Source organism: Sorex araneus, chromosome 9, assembly GCF_027595985.1.
Source record: "Sorex araneus isolate mSorAra2 chromosome 9, mSorAra2.pri, whole genome shotgun sequence".
Taxonomy (NCBI): Eukaryota; Metazoa; Chordata; class Mammalia; order Eulipotyphla; family Soricidae; genus Sorex; species Sorex araneus.
This window is the reverse complement of record NC_073310.1, coordinates 65,993,189-66,018,202: the sequence shown is the minus strand read 5'-3', so window position 1 is coordinate 66,018,202 and position 25,014 is coordinate 65,993,189. Positions and strand designations below refer to the sequence as shown.

The 25,014-nt window shown below is 43.5% G+C and overlaps 1 long non-coding RNA gene across 2 annotated transcripts in view; it reads right to left on the bottom strand.

Annotated features, from left to right (window-relative positions):
- Positions 1-25,014, bottom strand: part of LOC129407134 (uncharacterized) — a 53,821-nt gene that overhangs the window by 21,100 nt on the left and 7,707 nt on the right. For both annotated transcript variants that reach the window (XR_008631442.1, XR_008631444.1), the window contains exon 2: positions 200-2,657. This is a non-coding gene — a long non-coding RNA (uncharacterized LOC129407134). The remainder of the gene's footprint in view (positions 1-199; positions 2,658-25,014) is intronic.

The window sequence follows — 25,014 nt, the reverse complement described above, 5'->3', positions numbered from 1 at the left end:
AGGGAGAACTAGGCTTTAAGATATCAGGAGCTTCCAGGAGCTTGGTTTTAAGTCTCTGGATGTTGGCTGTTGGTGGAATTACACAATGCCAGGGGCAGTCCCTGGGTGTGACCGCCTAGCTACTGGAAAATGGGAAATCTGGGCAGAAGAGGCCCAGTTCCTATCCAAGCAGGCTCAGCCAGCCCTGGGTCCCACACACCTGGGTTCCTCTGCCGGTACCTTCATGCATGAGGCTCGTCTGAACATGTGGAGAGGGGCCTTGAACACGGCTGGGCTAGGCTCCGGAGGTCTTCAGCCAAGGGAGCTCTGCTCGGGGCTGGAAAGGAAGCTGGAGCCCACCCCTTCCGAGGGGCCCTGGGAAAAATAGCCGTGCGGGCAAGAGATACTATGCCATGATTATTTAGATTAATGAAGGAAATGTACAATATCCACATGATTTTATCCTATAAGTCATACTTTTGGCCAAAATGTATAACAAAGATTCTACCTTAAATATTTTAAAGTAATTTAAAAATAGATGCATATACTTAATTAGAATTTTAAAAAAATTGTACGTATGCAAAAGTTAGATGTAAGGTGAAGAACAGACTTGCTGTATTTAAGTATTATTGCAATATTCTCTTAAATTATAAAAGCATAATTTTCAAGATCTCATGATATAAGATATATGATATTTCTGCCCACACTTGCATAATCGAGTCTCAGTGAAGTCATCAAACACCCTACATAAATACAGCTTCTGTAGAAGTAAGAGTATGTTGCAAATAAATAGCCAAACAAAACCTTCCCAGTAGTTAATTGTTCACCATCTCCTGATATACCTTTTTTTATCTCTCAAAATATCTTAGAACGTATGGTTTAAATGAGCTTGGAATTTTAAATTTTTTCCCACACATTTTATGAGTTTAATTAGTATTCTGCAAAGTCCTTAAATATTTAAGAGGGGTTTGGTTATGGGAAATCTGTTATCTCCTTCAAAATCCAGGGACATAAAACCGTCTTTAAACACATTTAAATGAAATTTAAATGCTTTAAAAATTGCAACCCAAAGTGTATGTTTTTAAGAGCTGTGAGTAATTTAAGAGGCTCGGTGGCTTTGTCGTGAACAGATGCAGGAGAACAAACTGAAAGGGAGCACATCTAACAGTGAAACAGCAGATGATGAAATTATGTATGTATTTATAGGACTTACATTGTTCACTCGCTCTTTATATAACTACCTTTTCACTTTGAGGTTTTCTTCATGGTGTATGTTGTGATCTTATCTGTTTGCTTTTCTTTTCTTTGGGGACAATGGGTTATTTAGTATCTCTTTTTAAAAATGTGTTTAGGGTTGTGCATCTTAACTGCCTTTTCTAGTCGCATTATTTGCTTGGTTTCCTCCCTGTAACATCTCTCCCTTATAAAGCAAACAAAGAAAATAATTGGGGGTTTGGGTATAAGATAGGAATCATGTGATGTGAATGGGTAGGGGAGATGTATCTTAAATAGATCTTGCCAGAATTTCTAGCTCCTTGTTTTTTCCCTTTTTGCATTTATCATAAATGTAATACTACTAAGTGTGACTTCTAGAAACTGTTATTTATGGGAGGCCTTTAGCGTGAAGATACTCTCTGTGGTACTTTATGTATTTTTTCTGTATGATGTACTCCGGGTCCACAGCAACTCAGAAGACAGATACGAGACTTTCATTTTGCACAGATGAAGAAACTGAGCTACAGAGACCAGAACTTTTTTCCCCATGATCCTTTGGACCCTGCATGTCAGAACTGAGAAGGTGGTTGGGGCGAAAGAAGCTCTGTGCAGCAGATGCAGCTGCTGGCCAGGAGCACGTGGGCAGCACCCGGAAGAAGAGTCCATGCTTTCCAAGGGGTAGAGGTGGTGAAGGAAATGGGATCCGAATAGTGACATGGTTCTCCAGACAGACCCAGGACAAGCCAGGCATCAATCCCTGGACTTGACATGCAGTAGAGGTATCTTCCCCACAGCCCTGGGGGATGCTGCTGTTAACCCCATTCCAGGGTCACAAAACAATGCCTGAGTGATAGGACCACAGGAAGATGCTGGCCTTACGCGCTTCTCCTCTGGGTGGTCCCTGGCACCGCATACCATCCCCCGAATGCAGGAGTGATCCCTGAATGCAGAGCTAGAAGTCCCGAACACAGCCAGGTGTGACCCTCCCCGCCCCCCCACCAAACCTCAAACAAAACAAAAGCCAAGATCACAACACTAGAGTCAGGAAAATGAGGTATCTCGCTCAAAGTCACATCGTGACCTCATAGATGCAGGAGTATACAATTAAATCTGGGATTCCACGTTCTTTGCTCAATCTTCTGTTCAGTATCTATGGTTCTTCCTTTTGAACTTCTGATCTTGTCTCTGAAAATCCTCCTGCTTGATTAGTGATTAAAAAAATAATTCCTAGTGTAACGTGACATTTCCACAGCACAATAATTTAAGATATCATGTTTACAGACATATTCATTCCAACTGTTTCAGTGTTTGTTTGCTTCAAGCTTTCCATAAATAGTAGAAAGGGACTGGATGCAGGTGTAAATATCTTCTGTATAAATCAAAGCTCTCACAGCAAGTTTTCCCATTGGACAAGAATAAAAAGTATGAAATTGGGACACCAAAATTTTTCACTCTTTGTAGTGCTAAAAGAAAATAGAGCAAAGAAAATATAAAGTTACATACAACCGAGAGCCCCGTCAGAAGGTCAGATTGACTAATACAGGTAGTAGCATGCAGGCCAAATTATTTCATGGTGAGCCAGAAATACCAGTGCTAAAGGGAAAAGTCTGAGTGAGAAGATCTTGACCATTTTTGAAAGTTTTGTTAGACATCTGAAGGAGAGGACCCAAGAGTTGCAGAACTAAACATGTGGGTGGAAAATCACTTGTTTCTATTTCCGGTCAAAGTTAAAACGGGCTCATTTGATTGTGTGTGACTGGACTGCAAGAACAAAATGTGATGGCCTTAAGCCAGAGAAATGCCGTTTCTTATTTGGCAATATGGAAGCTCAAGTCCCAGTGCCAGGCAAGGCAGTTCATTTGGAGTCTCTTGGCCATCTATCTACCTGTGTCACACGTGCTATCTCCCTGTGTCACACGTGGCCTCTCTGCAGGGGGACAGAAGACAGTCTTTGCTGTTTCCTAATCACTCTCACGCCATCATGTTCTTCTCCCACCCCGTTTACCTCCCCCAGACGTCATCTCCCAATACCATTCTATTGGCGTTTAGTTCTCTCATATCTGCATTCAGAGTGATACTGACATTCAATCCAGATCATTCTGTCCCCAATCCCGCCACCTAAAATGTATGTCTTTCTCACACACTGAGATACATCAATTTCATCTCAACATCCCCAGTATCTTCTCTGCCATCTAAACTCTAAAAGCTCACCGAAATCTCATTTAGAATAGATGAGACTCCAAGTGTGATTCTTTCCGAGGCAAATTTCTCTGAGGCTGTGAACCTGGGGGAGCAGACGAGGCTGTGCTCCTAGGGAAGAGATGGCAGGCACAGGAGGAAGGGTGAGGAGAGGGCATAGTTCCCCCGCACGTGCCATGCTTGGCGGGCAAACGCCATTAGGTCCTAAGGCTGGGAAACAATCCTCATTGGTTCTTTCCCTTCATTGCCCTCTGGGGTGGCACCAACTTCCACAGGGTTCAGCCCAGTGGCTCCCAGAGATCTCTGTGCCATGGGCCTGGGGGTGAGGTGGTGGCACATGTGAAGTGCGGTGCATGCTGCAGGTGACCCTGACGGCTTCTGAATCCCTTCTGGAGGAGACCTCCTGTCCCCCGCATGTCACTTCACATTCTCGCTGGCTGAATATGAGGGCCCGGGCAGCGCCCGCCTTCTCTGTCCCCTGCGGTGCCAACCAGCTGCCTCTCGTATAATCCCATCTCAGCTCCTGACTCTGCTCGGATGCCTGATCAGACTCACGGTCACAGCCAGAGTCTCCATACCCAACTCACGTTCAAGCACACCCTAGTATCCTCTTTGAGCAAGCTTTCTTACTCCTCTTTGAACAAGCTTTGTTATTTTTATACAACATAGATAGACTGAAAAAATTTCAAACCTGCAAGTCTGGTTTATTTCTTTCTCAACCTTGCCTTCCTCGGTTCATCTCTATCCTCTCACATTTCACTTTGAAATGAACAGGAAGAACCTGAGATTTTCTTTTTAAAAAAATTTTTTTTATTTATCGACTGGATCGATAACACAGCAGGGTAGGGCATTTGCCTTGCACACGGCCAACCTGGGTTCGATTCCTTTGTCCCTTTCAGACAGCCCAGCAAGCTACCGAGAGTATCCTGCCTGCACAGCAGAGCCTGGCAAGCTACCCGGAGCATATTAAATATGCCAAAAACAGTAACAGGAAGTCTCACAATGGAGATGTTACTGGTGCCCACTCAAGAAAATCAATGAACAATGGGACAACAGTGCTACAGTGCCTTATTTATATTTTGCTTTTTGGATCATACTTGGCGATGCACAGGAGTTACTTTTGACTCTTCACTCAGGAATTACTCCTGGCGGGGACCATATGGGATGCTGGGAATCTAACCCGGGTTGGCCACGTGCAGGGCAAATCCCCTACTTGCTGTGCTATTGCTCCAGCCCTGAACCTGAGATTTTCAGTACTTAGAAATCAGAAATCCTGTTATCATTAAATACCAGGAGCCAGGCAGCCAGGTTCTTTAACACTCTATACCAAGGATTATCCATCCCCCAGTGTCCAGAGACCCAAGGGTCACTCATCCGCTAGTGTTCAGGGACCTGAAGGTCACCCGTGCCCCTTTGTCCAGAAGCCCGAGGGTCACCTGTCCCCATGTCTAGGAGCCCGAGGGTCACCTGTCCCCCTTTGTCCAGAAGCCTGAGGGTGTCCTGCCCCCCTGTGTCCAGGAGCCTGTCCCGCATTTGCATCTGAGACCCCACCAGAAACGCCTCCCCCTCGGGCTCTCCGTGCTGACCTCACGGTTCTTTCCCTCTCTTCCCGTTACTGAATCCCATTGCTGCTCCCACACGCGGAGTCTCCAGCCCGCAGCACTCAGACCCACCTGTGGGCCGCCAGCTACGCTCCCAGGGACGGGGGGACAGGATGCACAGTGCTCGCTTCTCTCGCCCTGGAGCTGGGTGCTGGCCTTTGGAGTGTGACTTGAGCGGGCTGCCTGGCCTGGCTGTCAGGGGACGCCTCTCAGTGTCCTCAGGCAGAAGGAAAAGCACGACCCTGTCATGGCACCAGACTCCTTGACCTCCTGGGAACTAACCATGATCCAAAGGTGCCCCCCACGGAGCCCCACGCTGCACGAGAACTGCGCCGAGGCTTCAGCATGAACTTCTCGGGAGCATTACACATGCCATTGCGTGTACATGTAAACACGCACATACATTTACATGAATGCGTATGTGTGGATAGGTTTATATGTATTTATATATATAATATATTGTAATGTACACATGATAGACACATAGATTCATGTATATTTTTATAGAATAACTACATCTAGTCTAACTACAGATGCAAAAATGACTCTGGTGGATCACGTATAAAAATAGAAGTGATGACATCTCCTTCACTCCTTCCTTAAATATAGCACATGAACTGCTTTGGAAACAGCTGGCAGAAGTGTGACTTTTTCTTCGGAGAAACAGAGACTGAGCACAGTGAAACCAGCCGTTTGGGCCTAATCAGTACCCTGGAGAGGCTGGCACAGGCGCTCTGACCTATTACACCCCCGTCTCCTTTGAGGAGGAAGAACCGAGTTCCAGAGGGCTCTCTTAAGTCTGAAATTCAGCATCCTCTGGCCACATCAAAATGGCGCTGTGCGTTTTCCCAGGAGTATTATGGGTGGTTTCTCTCCCAGCATGCGTGAGTGCAAGTCATCACGGGTCTCTACAAATATCCACCTCCCAAAGTGGGTCTATTCGCCTGTCATTGACCTTAGCAGTACAGCCCACGTATCAGACGGCAGAGGACGTTTGAGTGTAGCACTGTAGAAACTTCTGTGTCATTTAAACGATAGCCTTGTTTAAACAGATGATAGAGCAGAAAGAAAATAGAGTCCAAGTGGGTTTGGAAAGAGCAAAGGGAACAGAAGCACTGGCGTTTTCCCTCTTTACCCAAATCTTGTGAAAGTTCAGGTATTAATTTTTGTCATTGTCATTTAAGGAAGTTGTCATGGCCAGATATATGTAGCTAGGTGAGAGAAGTTCATGTATGAAACCCTAAGTCCATGGAAAGAAAGGAGGAAGGAAGGCCAGGAGGGAAGAGGGAAGAAAGGAGGGAGGAAGGCCAGGAGGGAAGAGGGAAGAAAGGAGGGAGGGAGGGAGGGAGGGAGGGAGGGAGGGAGGGAGAAAGGAAAGGAGGGTGGGGGAAGAAAGGGAGGGAGGAAGGGAGACTTTTCTGAAGAGCATCATTAAAGACTGGCACCAAGGAAAGCATGCTGTTAACTGGGAACTGAAACTCTCAGTGCTTAACTAATACCCTACTGAGATTTGTGTGCAGTGTTTAAATTTAGATATGTTTTTACAATTAAAAAAATCTTAGTAGAACTGAATTTCTATAAGGAAACAATAGTGAAACCAATATCAAATAAGCTAGAATACCAAAAATTATCTTCCCAGAATATAGCCATCATATTTCTTGGGAAGTAAACAGAAAATATATAGTATTAGTTATACATAGCATCTGTGCAGAAATTTTAACATCCAATCAGCTATACACTATTTTGAACAACTATATGTACAGCACACACATATATTTAAGTTACAATAAGTTTTAAATATGAATGAAAGAATATGATCAATAAATGATTATGAGGCTTTTAAAATCATCAAACTAAGTTCTTTTGACTTATTTTATTTTTCGTGTTGGTTTTGGGCCACATCACTCAGTGTTCATACTTACTGCTGGCTCTGGCCTCACCCCTGTCAAATGCCTTTAACTCCTATACTACATCTCTGACACCAAATGAAGCTTTGAAGAATTGAGAGATGCAAAACATATTAATAAACTACTAAACAAAATTTAAGGATGGGAAAGCTTGTAAAATGTGTTAAAAGACAGAAAGTCATATTAAAATTAATTATTTAATAGTCATTGGAGAAATTTTAAAAACTCGCACTGGTGAGAAGTGGAGTTAAAAGAAATACCTAAGACATAGTAGCACAGACCATGGTTGGAATCGCTGCAATTCACCAGTGTTCACATCTTGGAATTCCAACAAAATCAAAAAAGAGTGCAGGAGAGGGAGAGAAGGAAGAGGAAGCAAGAGGAAGGAAGACAAAGCTCTGTGTCCTTGAGTAAACGCTTGCCAGCAATGGGACAGCAGGATGGGACTGGACAGTCACACACCCTTGAGTGGAGACCACATGTGACATGAGTGCCAGTACCACAAATGACTGCTGGCACCCACGAGGAAACTTGGCGAGCAAGCGTTCAACTGTTTCTGTCATCTTCACCAGAGACAGAATGGATGCAGATAACTGCTTGCTTTGATTTCTACACTCACCCAAAGTACCGTTTCATTCTGAGCTTGCAAAGCAGGTGACTTCAAGGAAAATCTGAGAACCACGTATCTTTAGGTTTGGGAAAGTAAAGTCATGCAGGAATCTGGCCCAAAGAAAATTATTTGAGAAGAGAAGAAGTCTAACATGCAAAAAGCCTGTTGAAACATTTGTAAGGGAATTGAAATTAAGCCCCTAATCAAAGAATACCACATTAGAAGAATGGATAACAACAGAAGGAGACATTAAAGAAGAGTATATAGATTGGGAAGGGGTCAATCAGAACCTACAACTCTGACAGGTAACTAAACTAAAGTGAGAGTAGACATATCTAAAAAGTATAGACTTTGTTAAATTATGAAGAAATTCATAGTCCTCAAATACCAATAAATACTGCAAAAGCAAGTAAATAAAGCTAGAAGAAATTGCACCATCAATATGAAGAGACTAGGAAAGAAAAGTGGAAGAACACAAACAGGAAAATAAGTGCAAGTAAGTGGAAAATAATAAGGAAGAACTATCTGTTCAAGCAGAACACAAAGAACAAAAAAGAGAGAAAATTAAGACATTTAGAGACTTTTAGAATGATAGAAATAAAACAAATCAGCACAAATGTGTTAAATAATCTAGACATAAAACAAAGATTTTCTGAAAGGCTTAAAAATAGAGCTAATTGCTATCACCACATACCCATTGGTTTGCTAATAATTATTTGGGTTCTATTCTAAAAGTAGTAGTGGAATGTAGATTTATTTCTTTATAATCTATTTTGTTAACAAGATAACGCTAGTTTCATGAGATGGGATCAATATGTAGTTATACCGTTATTTGCTTTTCCCTGCTCTGGCAAGTCTGTGCCATGTTGGGATTTTCAGGGCCAAGAGACAGTGCTGCTGAAGCACTTCCCTGCACACTGCTTACCGGCTTTGATCCCCGGCATCCCAGGTGGGCCCCTGAGCCCACCAGAGGGATTCCTGAGCATAGGGCCAGGAGTAAGCCCTAAATGCAGCCAAGTGTAACACCAAAATGAAACCAACCACACTAAATTGTGTCTGTGTGTATTCTCTCACTAGAAAATTCCAGAAAAGGCAAATGAACGTGATTATTTTAATTGATTTTTTTAAATCTCATTTTTTTTATTTTGCTTTTTGGGTCACACCCGGCGATGCACAGGGGTTACTCCTGGCTCTGCACTCAGGAATCACTCCTGGCAGTGCTGGGGGACCATATGGGATGCTGGGATTTGAACCTGGGTCGGCCGCGTGCAAGGCAAATGCCCTACCCGCTGTGCTATCGCTCCAGCCCCAATCTCATTTTTTTGAAAGATAGATTTTTCTCTATGGATTAAACATTTTTAATCGTGTACTTATAATCCAAATATAACACTGTAGAACTGTTGTCCTGATGTTCATCGATTTGCTTGAGCGGGCACCAGTAACGTCTCCATTGTGAGAATTGCTACTGTTTTTGGCATATTGAATATGCCACGGGGAGCTTGCCAGGCTCTGCCGTGCAGGTGGGATACTCTCGGTAGCTTGCCCGGCTCTCCAAAAGGGGCAAATGAATCAAACCTGGGTCGGCTGCTTGCAAAGCAAATGCCCTACCCGCTGTGTCATCGTTTATTTTTTCTTGGGAGGGGATGATTTGGGCCATACCTAGGGTGCCCAAGGATTAGTCCTAGAATCTGTGCTCAGGGATCATTCCTGGTGGTATTTGGAAGACCATATGCGATTGAATGAGGGTAAGCCATGTGCAAGGCAAATGACTTAACCCCTGTACTATCTCCAGCCTCAAGATTTACTATTTTAGAATGATTTGGGGCATTATATTTTCTAAGAAATAAAAATTTCTATTTTCAAATTTGACATGTGTGTGTGTATTTTCTCTTACAAGTATCCCATCTTACATTTCAAATGTGCTGGTTCTATGTGGTCCTTGGTCAAAATTTGCTTATTTCTTGTTGATCTATTCTAGCATATCTTAATTTTAATTGTATTTTTTTTCCTGCACATATCTTTAAAATGTTCTCTCAAGTTTTATTGGTTTTATTCTCTTACTGCAAGAACAATTTCAGTTAGGATAGAGAAATATAATCTAGTTATTATATTTCTAGCTTAGCTATTCTGCCGCTCATTAGTTTTGGGGAAAGTTCTGTCAATCTTTTGAATAGTGGTTTTCTCATTGTATTATAAAGATCGACATCATTCTTCTTATGTCATCAAGTTTAGACAAGAAAGGCCAACTCTTATTATTCAGTTGGGATTAATAGTTGCCAGTTTAAAACATGAATTTTGGAAAACCATGTAGAAGTTTATAAATTAAAATCAGCATAAGCTCACTTACAGAAATCACCTCAAAGTACTTGATTAAATTTTAATTACTCTAAACACCCCTCAAAGTTTTTTAGTACCAATTAAAAATTATTTTGTGAAGTTTATATTCAGAGTATCTTTATTACTTGTCTTACATGGGGATACTATAGAAATAGGTTAATTCCATAAAGGAGTTATATAAAGTTACTTAACTATAAAGGGAATAGTTAATTTTCATTTTATAAAAGAAAATTAAATGTTTAGTCGATAAGCAAAGATGCTGGCATGATGTTTTTGCAGATTCCTTGAAAGACATTTTATTAAAATACCATACAAATTAAATTCTTAAATTAACATTGATACCCCTTCCTTAAGGGAAGCATATTTAAAATTAAATTTGTGTGTGATTACCTCAAACATAGCCTTATTAACAGCCACCTAGATGTTTGTGGGTTTTCATGCATTAAATTTTTGTTCAGATTATTCACGGTTTGTTAATTGGTGTGATACTTGATGAATATTGATGGTGCATATTGTGGAAATAATTTCCATATGAAAGGGGGAAAAGCATTTCCTGCCCAGGCAAAACTCTGGAAATTAAAATAAAAGAATTTGGAAAGCCTGAATTTTGAATATGAGCTGACCCTTTTCATTTATTTAACAATTAAGAATTCTCTGTAACCAAGGTCCAATGTATGTATGCCATATTATCACTGAACTCTTTAATGTGTCCAAGGTAAATTAGGAATTTAATTGATTCTTTAGGGACCTGTTTAAATGTCTAATGTTGAGGTTAAATGTGTGCTTTGTTTAAATGAGATATTCAGGTTTTATAAATGTCTACTGGACTTAACTTCCATTTCTAAAATGACGCATTGGAAGGGTATTTACAGTGCTCATCTTACATGTTTTATGACAGATACATAGATTTAGCCCTTATGCTTATATAAGGAAAATCAATTCACAAAATCTTTAGCTGGCTCATGATTATCACATATCAAGCTGAGAAATCCACAGATCACTATATTTATAATTTTTATTACAATTAATATACATTCAAAGAGATTAAGAGTCTTTTCAATGTTCGTTTTATAGAATAACACATTAAGTGTTCAATAAACATTTAAAAATTACTTTTTTAATATTTAAGGGAAAAAGACTGAGATTGTGAACTCTGGGTCATTTAATCTTGATCTTCCTACTATACAAGCTGGAGGACCCTAAAGTGGGTAAGAACTGAGATTGAGCTGCTTGCTCTTTTGAAAATTCCAATGTCTTATAATCATTTTATCTGTCACACTTGCAAGAACAAAGAAGAGATGATATGACCCAAGTCCAACAACCCTTTTCTTTGCTTGGTATTTTCTGAGATACCTTCTTTATAAGTGCTCTACTTGGAATCTCACGCTCGCCCTGTACTCTCTCTAACTAAATAATTCTTGTGGAAGAGAGAGTGGATAACACTGAAATAAAAGGATTCATGGGGAAATGAATGAATGTTAAGTACATTCCCTTATTCCTTTTTTGGTCTATTTTCATTGCTTGCCCTTGTTTTCCCTGCAATGCAGCTTTCATTGGTTCTGCTACCTTCTTTGTGAATCGTAGATCAGTGCTTCACCATTTGGTTCACTTTCCCTTCAACCAATAAAAATTAAGTAATCCTAGGATATACCCAATGCGGCCACTACAGTTAGAATCAATGGCAAAGTAAATTCTCTTCTCGAAAATGAAGTCTTTAGAAGTATTGGGCCTTTAGATTTTAACCGTATATGATATTCTGGTGAAAACACAACCGTGTTTTAAAAATAGACTACTAACACAGCCAAAAAGACAAATGCGTTCCACATATCCTAAAATGATGTTGGTTAGAAATAATTTTGGCACTCAGATACCTTTTGAATTTCAATGTCCTTCCCTGCTCCCATTTATTTACATGGTATCAGGCCAATTATTCTTTGGAAGCCAACTTTTCCCAATTCCCTCGTCCCTTCCCAGTAAGCTCATGAAAATGTAGTCACGGGGATCGGCAGCCCCCAAACATGGCCTTACACCTTCTAAAATGGACCTGCACAGAACTGCTGGCGACTACCTCGCCTGCCAATAGCAGAAACCAAGCAGGCACGTGGTTCCAAGTGCAATCATCTTGAAAGGGAAACGCCTTTATTTTCACTGTAGAGTAGACACTTACTCTAGATGTGGATTTGCCTTATCTGCTGGAAACTCTCACAAAAGTTGCCTTTTCTGCAAACACAGAGTGGTTAGTCTCTGCCATCGTGTTTGGTTCTGACATGGTGACTCTATTGGTGCCTAAACCCCCCTGCGATGCATAATGTCGGCTTACTAAAATGACAACTTTCTTATCTCTTATGATTGTGTGATTCCCTTAAATAATTCTTCTGGTTCTGGTGGTGTCATTTGATACTGTCATTGGGCTTCTTAATGGTGCCTGGAGATCTCAGGCATCTGACGCGAGGCAGTGGTCATTGTGACGGGACTACTCTCTCCCCATACTGTCTCACAGTTTTTCCTCTTCATGTGTCTTCCCTACATATCAATTCTTATAGATCATATATATTTTAGATGATAGCTCAAGTCTTGAAAAGAACACACCAAAAAAGGGAAAAAGTTATTACATTATTTTAAGGTTTAGACCCAGAATGACCTCAGCTTATTTATAGCAATTATATTCCAGAAAAATTTAAGGGAAGGAAAAGTAAATTCAGCCTCCGGAAGGGAATAAACAATGCTGGTTATTGAACTGAGGTGGGCCACATGCAAGGCAAATGCCTAGGCCCATGCTGTATCTCTGGCCCCCGTAGCGCTTCTGTTTGAAAGCATCGTGTTAGCCAGAGAGATAGCAGGATGGGTAGGGCACTTACCTTGCATGTTGTCAACACCCACTTTGATTCCTGGCACCATATGTGGTCCCCCAAGCCTTCCACGAGTGATCCTGGAGTGCAAACAGGTGTGGCCCAAACCCCAAAATCAGGTGGAATAAAAATAAATTATGAAAAGCACCATGTTGACAGAAGAATAAGAAAAATACAAATGAGCTACAGAGTATTATACAACTTATATAAGTTAAAAGAGCATGCACATATCATAACAATACCACAGATATTTTGTGAATGACATATAGATATACATATGTATATATGTATATGTAAATGAATGTTTATAAGTTCTGTGTCAGTGTGCATGTATTTATGTAAGTATGATTTATATCGCTCCACCAACTAAGCGATATAAATCGAGAGAGTCTCTTGCCCGTGCACCTGGCTGTCTTCCCTGGGGCCCCTTGGAGGGGGTGGGCTCCAGCTTCTCTCCCCTCCAGGAGCAGTGCTCCCAAGGCCGAAGACCTCCAGAGCCTCGCCACAGCTCAAGGCCCCTCTCCGCATGTTCAGACGAGCCTCATGCATGAAGGTGCCAGCAGAGGAACCCAGGTGTGTGGGACCCAGGGCTGAGACCTCCAAGCCTGCTCGGATAGGGACTGGGCCTCTCCCACCCAGATTTCCCATTTTCCAGTAGCTAGGCGCTCACACCCAGGGACTGCCCCCTGCGCCGTGTAATCCCACCAATGACCTACATCCAGAGACTTAAAACCAAGCTCAGAATTGCAGTACAGAACTGCAACTACAAACCAAACTGCAGCACAGACGAGCTGGGACTGATGAACTCCCCTCCGAAGTAGGTACAATCGTGCTACCCTCTGAAGTCCAAACCATCCGCCTTGTTGCATCCCATTGACTTTCTTGACTTGTGTTTTGCTTGTCTCCGACTTGCTTGCTGGAAACAAAGCTTCAGGTAGGTCCAGGGCTGGGGCAGGGAAACTTTGTATCCTAAGATAAGCATCTTGCTTCTTCATCTCTAAGAGTTTTGAACGATCCCCCCAGCTTTCCTGGGTAGTGCCGAAACTTCTGCAATTATTTTGCTAGTACTTTTCCACATTTGCATTTGTTCTGCTTTTTATTCCTCTTAACAAGTGAAATATTATCAGGAAAAAGAACAGTCCTCTTAAGAGAAATGTGGGCTGTAGTTCCAACCCACTGAGAGAAGCTGCCTTATGCCTTTGCCTTAAACCTCCTCATCGGGAAGGTCATGCCTGGTGATTGCTTGGGACAAACTTTACTTCTTAGAAAATTGAGACTTTTGTCATCAAGAGAGAGAACGGTTGCAGTGGAGGGAGAGTGACGCTGGAGGGGATATATGTCACTCACAACAGTTGGGTGACTCTCTGGCAGTTTATCCTCAACAATTTAAAGCTTATTTTCCCCAATCATCTGAATACCTGTAGAGGGTTTGCCCACGTATGACATGGTGAGTTGAGAGTGAGAAAAGCCTAAATCTCAGTAAGACAGTCCCTGAGAGAGTGTGCCCCCGGCCTGGGGCTGCACCAGCCTAGGTGGGTTTTACAAAATAATCCCGAGTTCCAATTAGTTTTTATACACCCTATTTTTTGTCTTATGGCTCACTTTATTTTTTGAAACATCCCTCCAGCCCATTTAAAATGAGAGTTTTCATGCTAAAAGGCAGGTAACAAAATTTCAGCAAGCCCAAGAGAAGTACCAGAGATTTGCTCCTGATTCCATCCTCGCCCTCCCTCCCCGCCCCGGCAGCACTCGGTGTGTCTGAGACACAGCTCGGAACGGCAGAAGAACACAAGTCTGCAGAACAGGCCTGTCAGGAACCTCAAACTGGCTGCTCAGGAGCTCCGTGAACCTGGACACACGCAAAGAAAAGCCTTGGAGACTCTCCGTGTTTGCCACAGGGAAATCGGGAAACCGTGTCCCTCCACCAGGGCAGAGGCCAGGCACGGCGGGGACTGGATGGCGAGTCTTCGCCGCTTTCCTCCTCCGCTCCCCCCTAATATCTCCTGGCCCAGCCTTCATCACTGGCACCTGAAAGGAAGCTTATCGTGCCGCTCACCATTCACTGCCTTATCGCCCTCTCCCTCTCAATCTTTTGAAATAAAGCCTTTATCATTGCCCGGAAGGGGGTGGGGAGGGGCCCTGGATTTTTTAACACTAAGAGGAGTGAGCACTGACTGTTAGAGATTTTAGAAAAGGTGGAGCCTTTCCACACTACGCAGAAGTGCTGTATCGATGACACGAGGATTTCCAAGGGACATGTCAAAGAAAGGGGGTTTCCTCCCCGCAACCCCCACCAGGGCCTCCATCGTCTTCCTGGCTGAGAAAGAAGGCTTCAGCTCTGGGCCGTGGGGCGGGCCTGCATGGCGGCAGCCAGGACACCTGTCGTCCTTCCCTCACAGCCGCAGCTCTCAGCAAGCCCCATGGGTGCTCAGACCCTGGTCCTAAGGACCCCCGCTTCCAACACAGGGAAAGGCCTGTGGACTCTGGGGGCCACTCTCACTGTCACTGTCACCATCCCCGTATTCTCTGACAGTCTCCCTGTCACTTTCTATTCGCTGTCACTTTCCCACTATTCACTGACCACTACCACTGTCCACTGTTGGCCATCACTATTGCACTCTTTGCTGCCACTGTTCCACTCTCCATTGCCACTGCTCTACTCTGCCACTGTTTGTGGCTCCCGGGGCCACTACTCGCCCAGAGGGAGTGTTCTCCAAATACTCTCTACCCAGGAATTGGCCACCTCACTGGGTACCCATTAGACTTTACTCAAAACCAAAGCCTGTGCGGAGGTCACCTCTCAGGCCACTGCTGCTCTGACTCTGGCCAGTTAGCATGTTGTAATAACTCTGAAGACAAAGACTTCGGAATTCAGAAGCAATATACACACTTCCTGTATTTTGGAGATGAGCAAGGGAACTCCCTTCCTTTCCCATCCCTTACGTCTTCGCTAGCAAGGTGGTAATGCAAAAGTTAGCCCTTCAGCAATCTCATCAGCCCTTTGCTGAGCTCCCTTTCGGGGTGATACTTGACTCACCTCTAAGCAAGCCCTGATACATGAGTTCATTCTTTAATCCATCACCTTACCTAGGTAGTGCTGTCTTTCTAAACATATTTTCGGCCACACCCAGTGTGCTCAGGGCTTATTCCCGGCTCTGCACTCAGGGAATCAGCCCTGGTGGAGCTCAGGGACCATACCTAGTGCCAGGGATCAAACCCAGATCTGCCAAGTTGGCAGCATACAAGGCAAGTTACTGATTATCCAATGTACTGTCACCCCTGGCCCCTGCTTTTCTAAACCTTTTAAAGTTAAGAAAATTGAAATTCAGACACAGTGATTTACCACAGTATCCCTACTGGCTCAATAAATGACTCTCATTCAGCTGTATCATGCTACGCTTCAACGAGAGAATCGCATTCCCACTATCCTTGTAAATGTAACATTTGTACATTGGGATTGTATCATTGTAGCACTGTCATCCCATTGTTCATCGATTTATTCAAGCGGGCGTCAGTAACGTCTCCATTCGTCCCAGCCCTGAGATTTTTAGCAGCCTCTCCTTACTCATTTTTCTCAATGATTAGAGGCTCTTTCAGGGTCAGGGGAAGAAGAACTGTTATTGTTACTGTTTTTGGCATATTGAATATGCCACGGAGAGTTTGCCAGGCTCTGCCATGCAGGCAGGATACTCTCAGTAGCCTGCCGGGCTCTGCGAGATGTACGCACACACACACACACACACACACACACACACACACACACACACACACACACACACACACACACACATATCTCCCTCTATGACTTTATGGAAAATGGGTCGGGAGTGTCTTACGATGTGTTGTGTGCCTGCTTTGCAGCTGCGCAGTCCAGGAATATGTTCACTCATGCATGAGGCTTGGCCCGAGCGTGTGGAAAGCGGCCTGGAGCATGGTGGCGGTTGGGTAGTAGGGGTCAGCTGCTGGGCATCGGTCCCTTGGGTGGGGAGTGCTCTCACCTGCCCCCCTCTGCGGCACCCCAAGTGGAAACAACCTCTGGCATGGAGTCCGTGGCATGGTTATGGGAGCCTCGGTTTATGCTCCCTTCCGGGAGAAGCAACCGTGAGTTCTGGAGGGTGGTGGGTGAGGAGATTATCTGGCGCCAGCAGGGTGGCTTATAGGTGTGACCTCTGGGTGGCTGGAGACGGGGAGAAGAAGGCGGATCTCTGCTCCCGGGTCTCGGAGTGCCCAGAGTCCGAGATCGCAGAGTCCTGCATTAGCTCCACTACCCAGCCGCCGTCACACTCCAGGCCGCTTTCCACACTCTCGGGCGAGCCTCACGCATGAGCGAAGTCCCAGGAAACCCAGGTAATGCAGGTACATTGGGATTAGTGACAGAATGTCCAGGTTTCCATCAGAGTCTTTTGCGTGTCCCCTTACTGCAACTCCAGAATCTTGGAAGTGACTGTCACTTCTCTCAGCCGTCTGCACATGAAGGCCAGTGGCCGTGACCTCTCAGAGATGGAGCTGAAGCTTATTCCGAAATAGTTTGATAATATCTTCCCTGGTATGTTGACTGTATCATTATAGCTGAGAACCTACCCAGACCACACATGTTCCTTTGCCCATCTGGCCACTAAGGACATATTTGCAAATGGCTATTTTGCCATGGTCATTTACAACTTGACCTTGGCTTCTCCTACTATCTTGAGGGTATCACACAGTATCACAGTATCCTGTTAATCACCGATTTCTCGGGCGGGCTCAGTAACATCTCATTTCGTCCTTTCCCTGAGATCTTAGAAGTCTATCTCGACTTGGCCCTCCTAACGATGTTGCACTGGGGGCTCTTCAGGGTCAGGGGAATGAGATCCAGCTTGTTACTGGATTTTGCGTATGAATACACCATGGGGAGCTTGCAAGGCTGTCCCATGATCTTGAGGGTAGGTTGGTCTTAATGTTGGATCTGTGTAGACTCATAATCTGGGTAATTCATAGCAAATTTTGTGATGCTGGCGGGTAGAATTTAAGATTAATGCACTGGTCAGAAGTTCATATCCTAAAATTGAGGTAACTAGGTAGTCGAACTGGTTCTCCTGACAGGTAGCTTAACATTAGGCAAATTGCTCAACATTCCTAAGCCTCAGTTTCCTAGTGTGTGAGTTGGGGGTGACAATAACATGAACTCCATAGGATTGCAGTGGGCAGGGTGGGGGTAATGATTATCACCACTACAGGTCACAGTGATCCTGATGTGATCATTTTGGAAACAGAGCAAGTGTATGCACAGAGGCTGTCTCATCAAAGCTCTTCATTCCTGTAATAATTTACACTCTCTAGTGGGCGTTTGGCCCCCTGTTTCAGATAAGCTCCCTCTTTCTTTTGGAGACCCCCCACGAAGATTCCTTAAGACCCTGTATGGAATATCAGAATGTCTCAAAGATCCCATGAAAGAGAAGACATGCTTCCACTGCAAGGCGCCACACGGTTCCTTCCAAAGTGAGTGTTTGTATGATATCCATTCCAGGGCCATTGACTTGGTCTTTCCAAACACTTTGCTCTTTGGAGGTATTATTTTCAAATTCTGATTAAAATATTGTAAAAGGATCCTCCTATCTCCCCATTTTCACACACCAAAGAACAACTTTTATGGCTTTTCTAATTCTATCAAATTTCCCCTTAGTTCTTAGTTCATGCCGGAGATGCACTGGGGCTCATTATGCAAATGTAAGTGACTTCCCAGCAACCCAGATCACCTCAGGTTATACTAATGAGTTCTAGATAAGAAAGAATGAACAGAAAATTGCATCAAGGGTATTTAGGAATAACTGCCCAACTGAAAAAATAATGATGTAAATTGTAAAGGGGAGCTGTGGAGAGATTTAAAAAATTATCATTTCACATCTTCAATTGTTTTGAAAAATAGGTTCACCTACTAATGTGTAGTACACCTGAATTGTGTGCATGAGCAGGAAGTATTTCAGAGTGCTAAGCCATTCTGGTGTGGCTAAGGTATGATGTCAATGAGAAAAAGAATTTTGGTTTTCTGTATCATCTGTCATGAGAAAAGGAGCATGCAGGCACCCCAAAGTCTTCAAAGTTGTTAACTGCAGATATCAATGAAGTGTGATTTCGCTGGAACTACCAAGCATTGGAACCACTGTAGACATGAACTCTTCTTATAGTGACCAGCCACGCAACACACCTAGGAACCATCCTCGAAACACAAGGATTCAGAAGATATGAGTATTTCAGAGTCAGAAAAGTATAAAGAGTGGTGTCAAGCTTTACTCAGAGAACAAGAGATTTGTCAGACTCAGCCCTCCGGAATTGCAAGTTTTGAGAGTCATCTTTGCTCTGTCCTTTGAGATATGTTAGGAAAGGCACCGTGTGAGAGACTTTCAGCAGAAGGAAACGTCCTCAGTAGGGTTGGGGCACACCCAGTGCGAAATGATTGAAACACTGCAGAGGGTCAAGAGTAAAAACCCCTTCCCTCCACTCCCAGCCACTCTGCAGCCACAGTAAGAAACTGTAGAACTAGGAAGTCCCAAGCTCTTCTGGATCCCCCAACCCCCAGTGAGATGTGTTCCACCACCACTCCCTTGGAGTCCTACCTTCTGTGTTGATTTGACTCCTTCAGCAACAGGACTCCGGAGTGACATGACTGGCTGGACCTACAGTGGCCCGGGGGTGTGGGAATAGGCAATTCAGTCTGTTGGGCACCGTTCTGGAAGGCTTGAGTGAAGAGCTTCACCTGCCCTGCTGTCATTCGAAGCACCAGAAGGGCCTGATCTAACAGAGGATGGTTCCAAGATACAAGTCCTCAAGTTAAGCTGCACTCTCTGAAGGGAAGGGAAAGATGCCAAGAAAGATCCCTCCGTCCACACCAGAGTGAAGGTTTCTCTCCATACCAGGTGCAAAGGAGAATAGGGTCATTCACTCTGGCAATGCCAGCTTTGTGGCGATCTTTAGATCACTGAAGACCTATTAAAATTGGGAGTGGTACTTGGTGTTTGTCGCAGATAGTGAATTTAACTACCATCCTTACCAGTAAATGTCATGCCAGTATTGAGAAGATGGTCTTTCTAAAGAACTCTTTCTCCAGAGTTTTCTCTCCGGAATTTGCGGGCAGGTATATTTAGGCACAGGGAGTGAAGACAGAGGTAGATTAAGGTAAGTATTATAAACACACAACTTATTATCTTTTTAATTTTAATGAAATTAAAAAAAACTTACAATAGGTATAATGAAGCTACACATATGAGAGAATTGATTGATGCCTGACAGAGGCAGGTGTGGGAAGCAGGGAATGGGTGAAGGGGAGCAAAGGTTCAAGCTTCTAGGCAGAAAATAAGCTCTGGAAGATGTCATGTGAAGCATGGGACAAAAGCTAATAAAACTGTATATTTAAAAGTTGTTCAAAGAGCAGGCCTTAGAAGTTTTCATCACAAGGAGAAATTATTGGCTGTGAGGTGATGGCTATTCACCAGGCTTTACTGTGGAATCATGTCCCAAGACATATGAATACTGAGTTTGCATTGTAGCCCTGAAGCTAATTTGTTGAATATATGTTGATTACAAAAAGAGTGAAAGAATATAAAGCATACTTGGTGATGATCACTGTATCACTGTCATCCTGTTGTTCGTCAATTTACTCAAGCGGACACCAGTAACGTCTCTATTACACTCGGCCCTGAGATTTTAGCAGCCTCTCCTTACTTGTCTTTCCCAACAATTGGAGGCTCTTTCAGGGTCAGGGGAATGAGACCTATTGTTACTGGTTTTTGCATGTTGAATATGCCACAGATAGCTTGCCAGGCTCTGCCATGCAGCCAGTATACTCTCAGTAGCTTGCCGGGCTCTCTGAGAGGTATGTATATATCTTTTACTGTATTTGGGATATGAATACGCCATGGGGAGCTTGCAAGGCTCTCCCGTGCAGGCAATAGACTCTTGGTAGCTTGTCAGGTTCTCCAAGTGGGAGAACAAGGCTATGAGATGCCTCTGGGAACTTGGTCCTATAGTCTCTGGATGTTGGCTGTTGGTGGGATTACATGATGCTGGGGCAGTTTGTGGGTGTGGCTGCCAATCTACTGTAAAATGGGGGGTCTGGGTGGAGAAGGCTCAGTCCCAATCTGAGCAGATTTGGGGATCTCAGCCCTGGGTCCCGCACACCTGGGTCCCTCTGCTGGTCCCTTCATGCATGACACTCGTCCAAACATGTGGAGAATGGCCTTGAGCATGGCTGTGACTGGGTTCCGTAAGTCTTCAACTGTCAAGGCTCTGCTTGGGGTGGGGAGGGAAAGGCAACCCCTCCTTGGTGATGATAAAAATAGCTAATATTTTAGGGGGGGGGAAGCAGAATAGTCAAAAAAATCTGATCAAGTTTTTCTTCCAAAGTTAGCTCAAAAAGTAAAAATTATGAAAAATGAAATGACATTGAAAATTTTTAAGTCACAGATTTAAAGTAAAATTTTCAAATAATTTATAAAATATGCTGTTGAGTGTATAAGTGTAGGCCTAGATTGCAGTTCTTAGAAAGCCTTAGATTAATATCCATAGTGCTGGACAAAGTGACTAAAGGCCACCCTACAGTCACATATCTAAGCACCTAAATTACTGTCATTTGGAAAATCCAATTGTAAGGAGTGAATTCAGGTGAGATGAACTCTGAAGTGCTTTCCTGAAGGTATTACTTCCAGAGTTTTTTAAAATCAAGAACATTAATTGTAATTATGTTATTATTCATTATTGAGGATGAATCAAGCCAGAGATGTGAGATCCAAGAGTGGCTCTGAATCATCTCTAAAACCATGGGCATGTGGAAAGACAGGACTGCTTAGCAGGAACTTGGAATGTAGGGGTTGGGATATCATCGCTGACTTTACCACAATGCCTTCGGACAAGGCATTGCCTTTGTTTGTTCATCTTCAGGTCCCTTCTGAGAAGTAGCCTGTAGTCCAAGGTCCACCACCCTCAGCGCTGTCAGGGCCACTGTTCCAGTCTTGCACGCCTCCAGCCTCACCACCTACGTAGGTTGCCAGCCACCCTTTATTACTTAGCTCAGTATCAGTTGGCCACCTGCCCCAACTGACCTTTGACAACAGACCCTTGACCTTTCTTCAAGTGACAACTGTCTATTCCAATTCTTCAGCTGCATGTTGTCAGTTTAGGAAGTTCTTTGTCATTATGATCTGTTTCCCCACAATCAGTATAATGGGTGTATAATTACAGATGTCTCAAAATGTGGGCCCACAGGGGAAAGGAAACGAGATTATGGTAGACACATCACAGAAAGAGGATAAATTTTAAACTTCTCACTCAGTATTGGGATCCCTTTGACATATTCTCAGCACAAGATTTTTATACTTAGCAAAATGGAAGAGCATATTCTTGGACAACTATTGCCACTTCTTCCTTAAACAAAATGAATAGTGTCCCCTCTGTCATCCAAGTGTCCAAGAAAAGTTTATTTGATATATTTCAATTCTTTTCCAGTTAACATAAGGTCTCGTCCTTGACTTTAAGAAGCTCTTAAGTTAGTATGGAAAACAGATGTGAAGAGAAGCAATTCTAGCATTTATATTTACCAAGCACGGTATGATTAAAGAATGAAGCTCTGTTGTGAGGCCAGAGGTTGCCTAAATATATTACTTCCAGGGACACCTTATGATGACTCGCACATTATGTCAAAACTTCTACCAGATGGCATTCCAGATGTATCCGAGAGGGATAGATGCCAAGTACTAGTGTCGAGGAGCCACATGCTTGAGTCTCTTTATACTGGCAGGACTTGGTGACAGGACCTGGGACACTGCGAGGCTGAGAACATGCCCAGGTCTCGAGGACACAGAGCAGGGATTGCGTGGTGAGGGAGGCGCTTTGCTGTAGGGCCTTCCTAAAATGGAAACGGAATTTGTTTGCATTGTGCTATTACTTAGGCAAAAGCAAAGTAGGAAAACAATATCCAGAACTAATTAAATACAGACCCTATTTGTTGGAAGTTTAAATGATTTCACCAAGGGGGCTAGAGCAATAGCACAGTGGGTAGGGCATTTGCCTTGCACGCGGCCAACCCGGGTTCGATTCCCAGCATCCCATAGGGTCCCCTGAGCACTGCCAGGGGTAATTCCTGAGTGCATTGTAGGTCAAAAATCGAACTATCTCTGTAACTCACAATGATTTAATAAAATAAAATTTGGGGGGAGGGAATTTTATAAATAAATAAATAAATAAATAAATAAAATGGTTTCACCAAGCTAGAAACTCTCTGGAATCTGAAGATGCGCCTTGAGTGGAGTAATCTTGTCATACTGCCCTCCATGCCAGAGTCATGGAAGAGGACTGGGGAGACAGAACAGGATCTGCAGAATGTATATGTATCTTGCATGCACTATACACTCATTGATCACATACCTTGTGTTAAAAATTATGGACTATGTCACATTAAAATAAAAGACCATGGAAAAAAGTCGAACATAAACGCATCATAGTTATTTCATGGCAGTTAAAGAATTAAAGTTCTGCTCCCCAGAGAGGACAGATCAGTAGACAGCAGATCATGAACTTGAACAAACCCTTCCCTGCCTGGTGTGCACATATCCTGCGTTCCCAGGAAGCCATGGGAGCAGAGAGGCTGTGAGAAAGAGCCATTGGAACCACAGGGAAATGCGTCCTCAGGCACCCTGAGGCAACTCCTAGCTCTTCGCTGTGTTCTCCTCATTTAGATTTGTCCTTTGGGGACAAGGTTCCTAGAATTTCTTTGTCCTCCTCTTAATTCTCATTGGCACTATCTCCCTTCCAACAACCCAGAATTGAGGGTAACTGTGTGAGGTTCCCTGTGATCCTCAGAAGGCAAATTTATTCGTTGACCCAGAATCCCTTACTCAATTCTTACCAAATTCTGTTTTGAAAACCAGAGTTGACATCCACTTCTGTTAGTTGTTGTACTGCTGGTTAAGTAGAATGGCCACTTAAGCTTTTCCATGTGGATCATGGTTAGTTGAGGTCTGTCCCACTCTATAACTTCCTTCCTGATGTAGGATGAGAATAGAGGTTTGGTTGGTGTCTCTTCACAGAGATTCTACCAACAAATCGAACCAGTATACTCCGCATTCACAGAGTTCATAAGTAGATCTTTACTACTATCTAAAAACTAAGACACTGATGATTACTATAAATGTCAAACATGTTAGGATAATTGTTGAAAATGTCCTTTTAAGCATTTGGAGGAAGAAGTCATTATCAGTAAAAGACATACTTTAGTCTGCTTGTATTTAATGTAATATACACATGTATTTTATCCAAACTACTCTATATCTGTGCTCTATAGCTTCTCTTGAAATTTCAATACTTTAATCACACTTTGTAATTAATGTGAGAAATCAACAATAATGTGTTTCCATTATGTATGTGGAATCCCTCATTCCTCCGGAATATTTAATGTATTTTAATTTTTAAAAAAATCCCTGACTACTGTGAACATACAGTTCTTCGCTCTAATTTTACAGATTTTTTTTTGCTTTTTGGGTCACATCCAGTGATTCTCAGGGGTTACTCCTGGCTCTGCACTCAGGAATTACTCCTGGCGGTGCCTGGGGGACCATATGGGATGCCAGGGATGGAACACAAGTCGGCCACGTGCAAGGCAAACATGCTACCTACTGTACTATCACTCTTGCCCTTTAAAGACCGATTTTTCTCTTTATTTAGCTCCTTTTTCAAAAATATAATGTCTTGTTGAGATTTGGAAAGTTTTATTCTGCTAGGCAATTAAACTGCTGCCAATCAACTTATCCTGGTAAGAGGTTGGTTCGGTGGTTAATCAGGGTTACACTTCGGAGCTTTGCTTTAGTTTTGTCGCATTAGGTGTGAGACCCTATGGGCTCCCACGCCTCTGTCTCTCAGCACTGAACTGTCATCCATCTCCCTAGCCCATGGACATAGACCGTTTGAAGTTTAAAGTTTTGGCCATTTTATATCCTTTAAAATGCTTGAAGGCATCATCAACATGTCAACAGTTGGAGCTTTGCCCTTTGGGGCTCCATTCTCTGGGGATCCTGTCCTCTCAATGCCTGATCACTGTGCACCTCCACCTTCATTCTTTCTCGTACCAGCTAACCTGAGTGCAGCTTCCTGCTTTCCCTGGCCCACCCCTGATGGGGGCTGAAGGCTGCCCTTCATGCTGCACCTCTGGGCCCCAGCTCTTCCCTGCAGCCCTTTTCTCCTGTTAAAGATTTAAGCCCTTGGGGGTGGGAGGTGGGCCTTTAGTACAGCTGCTCAGGTGCTAGCCAGCAACCTGGCTTGGACTCTATCCCCAGAACCCCATCTGGTCCCCT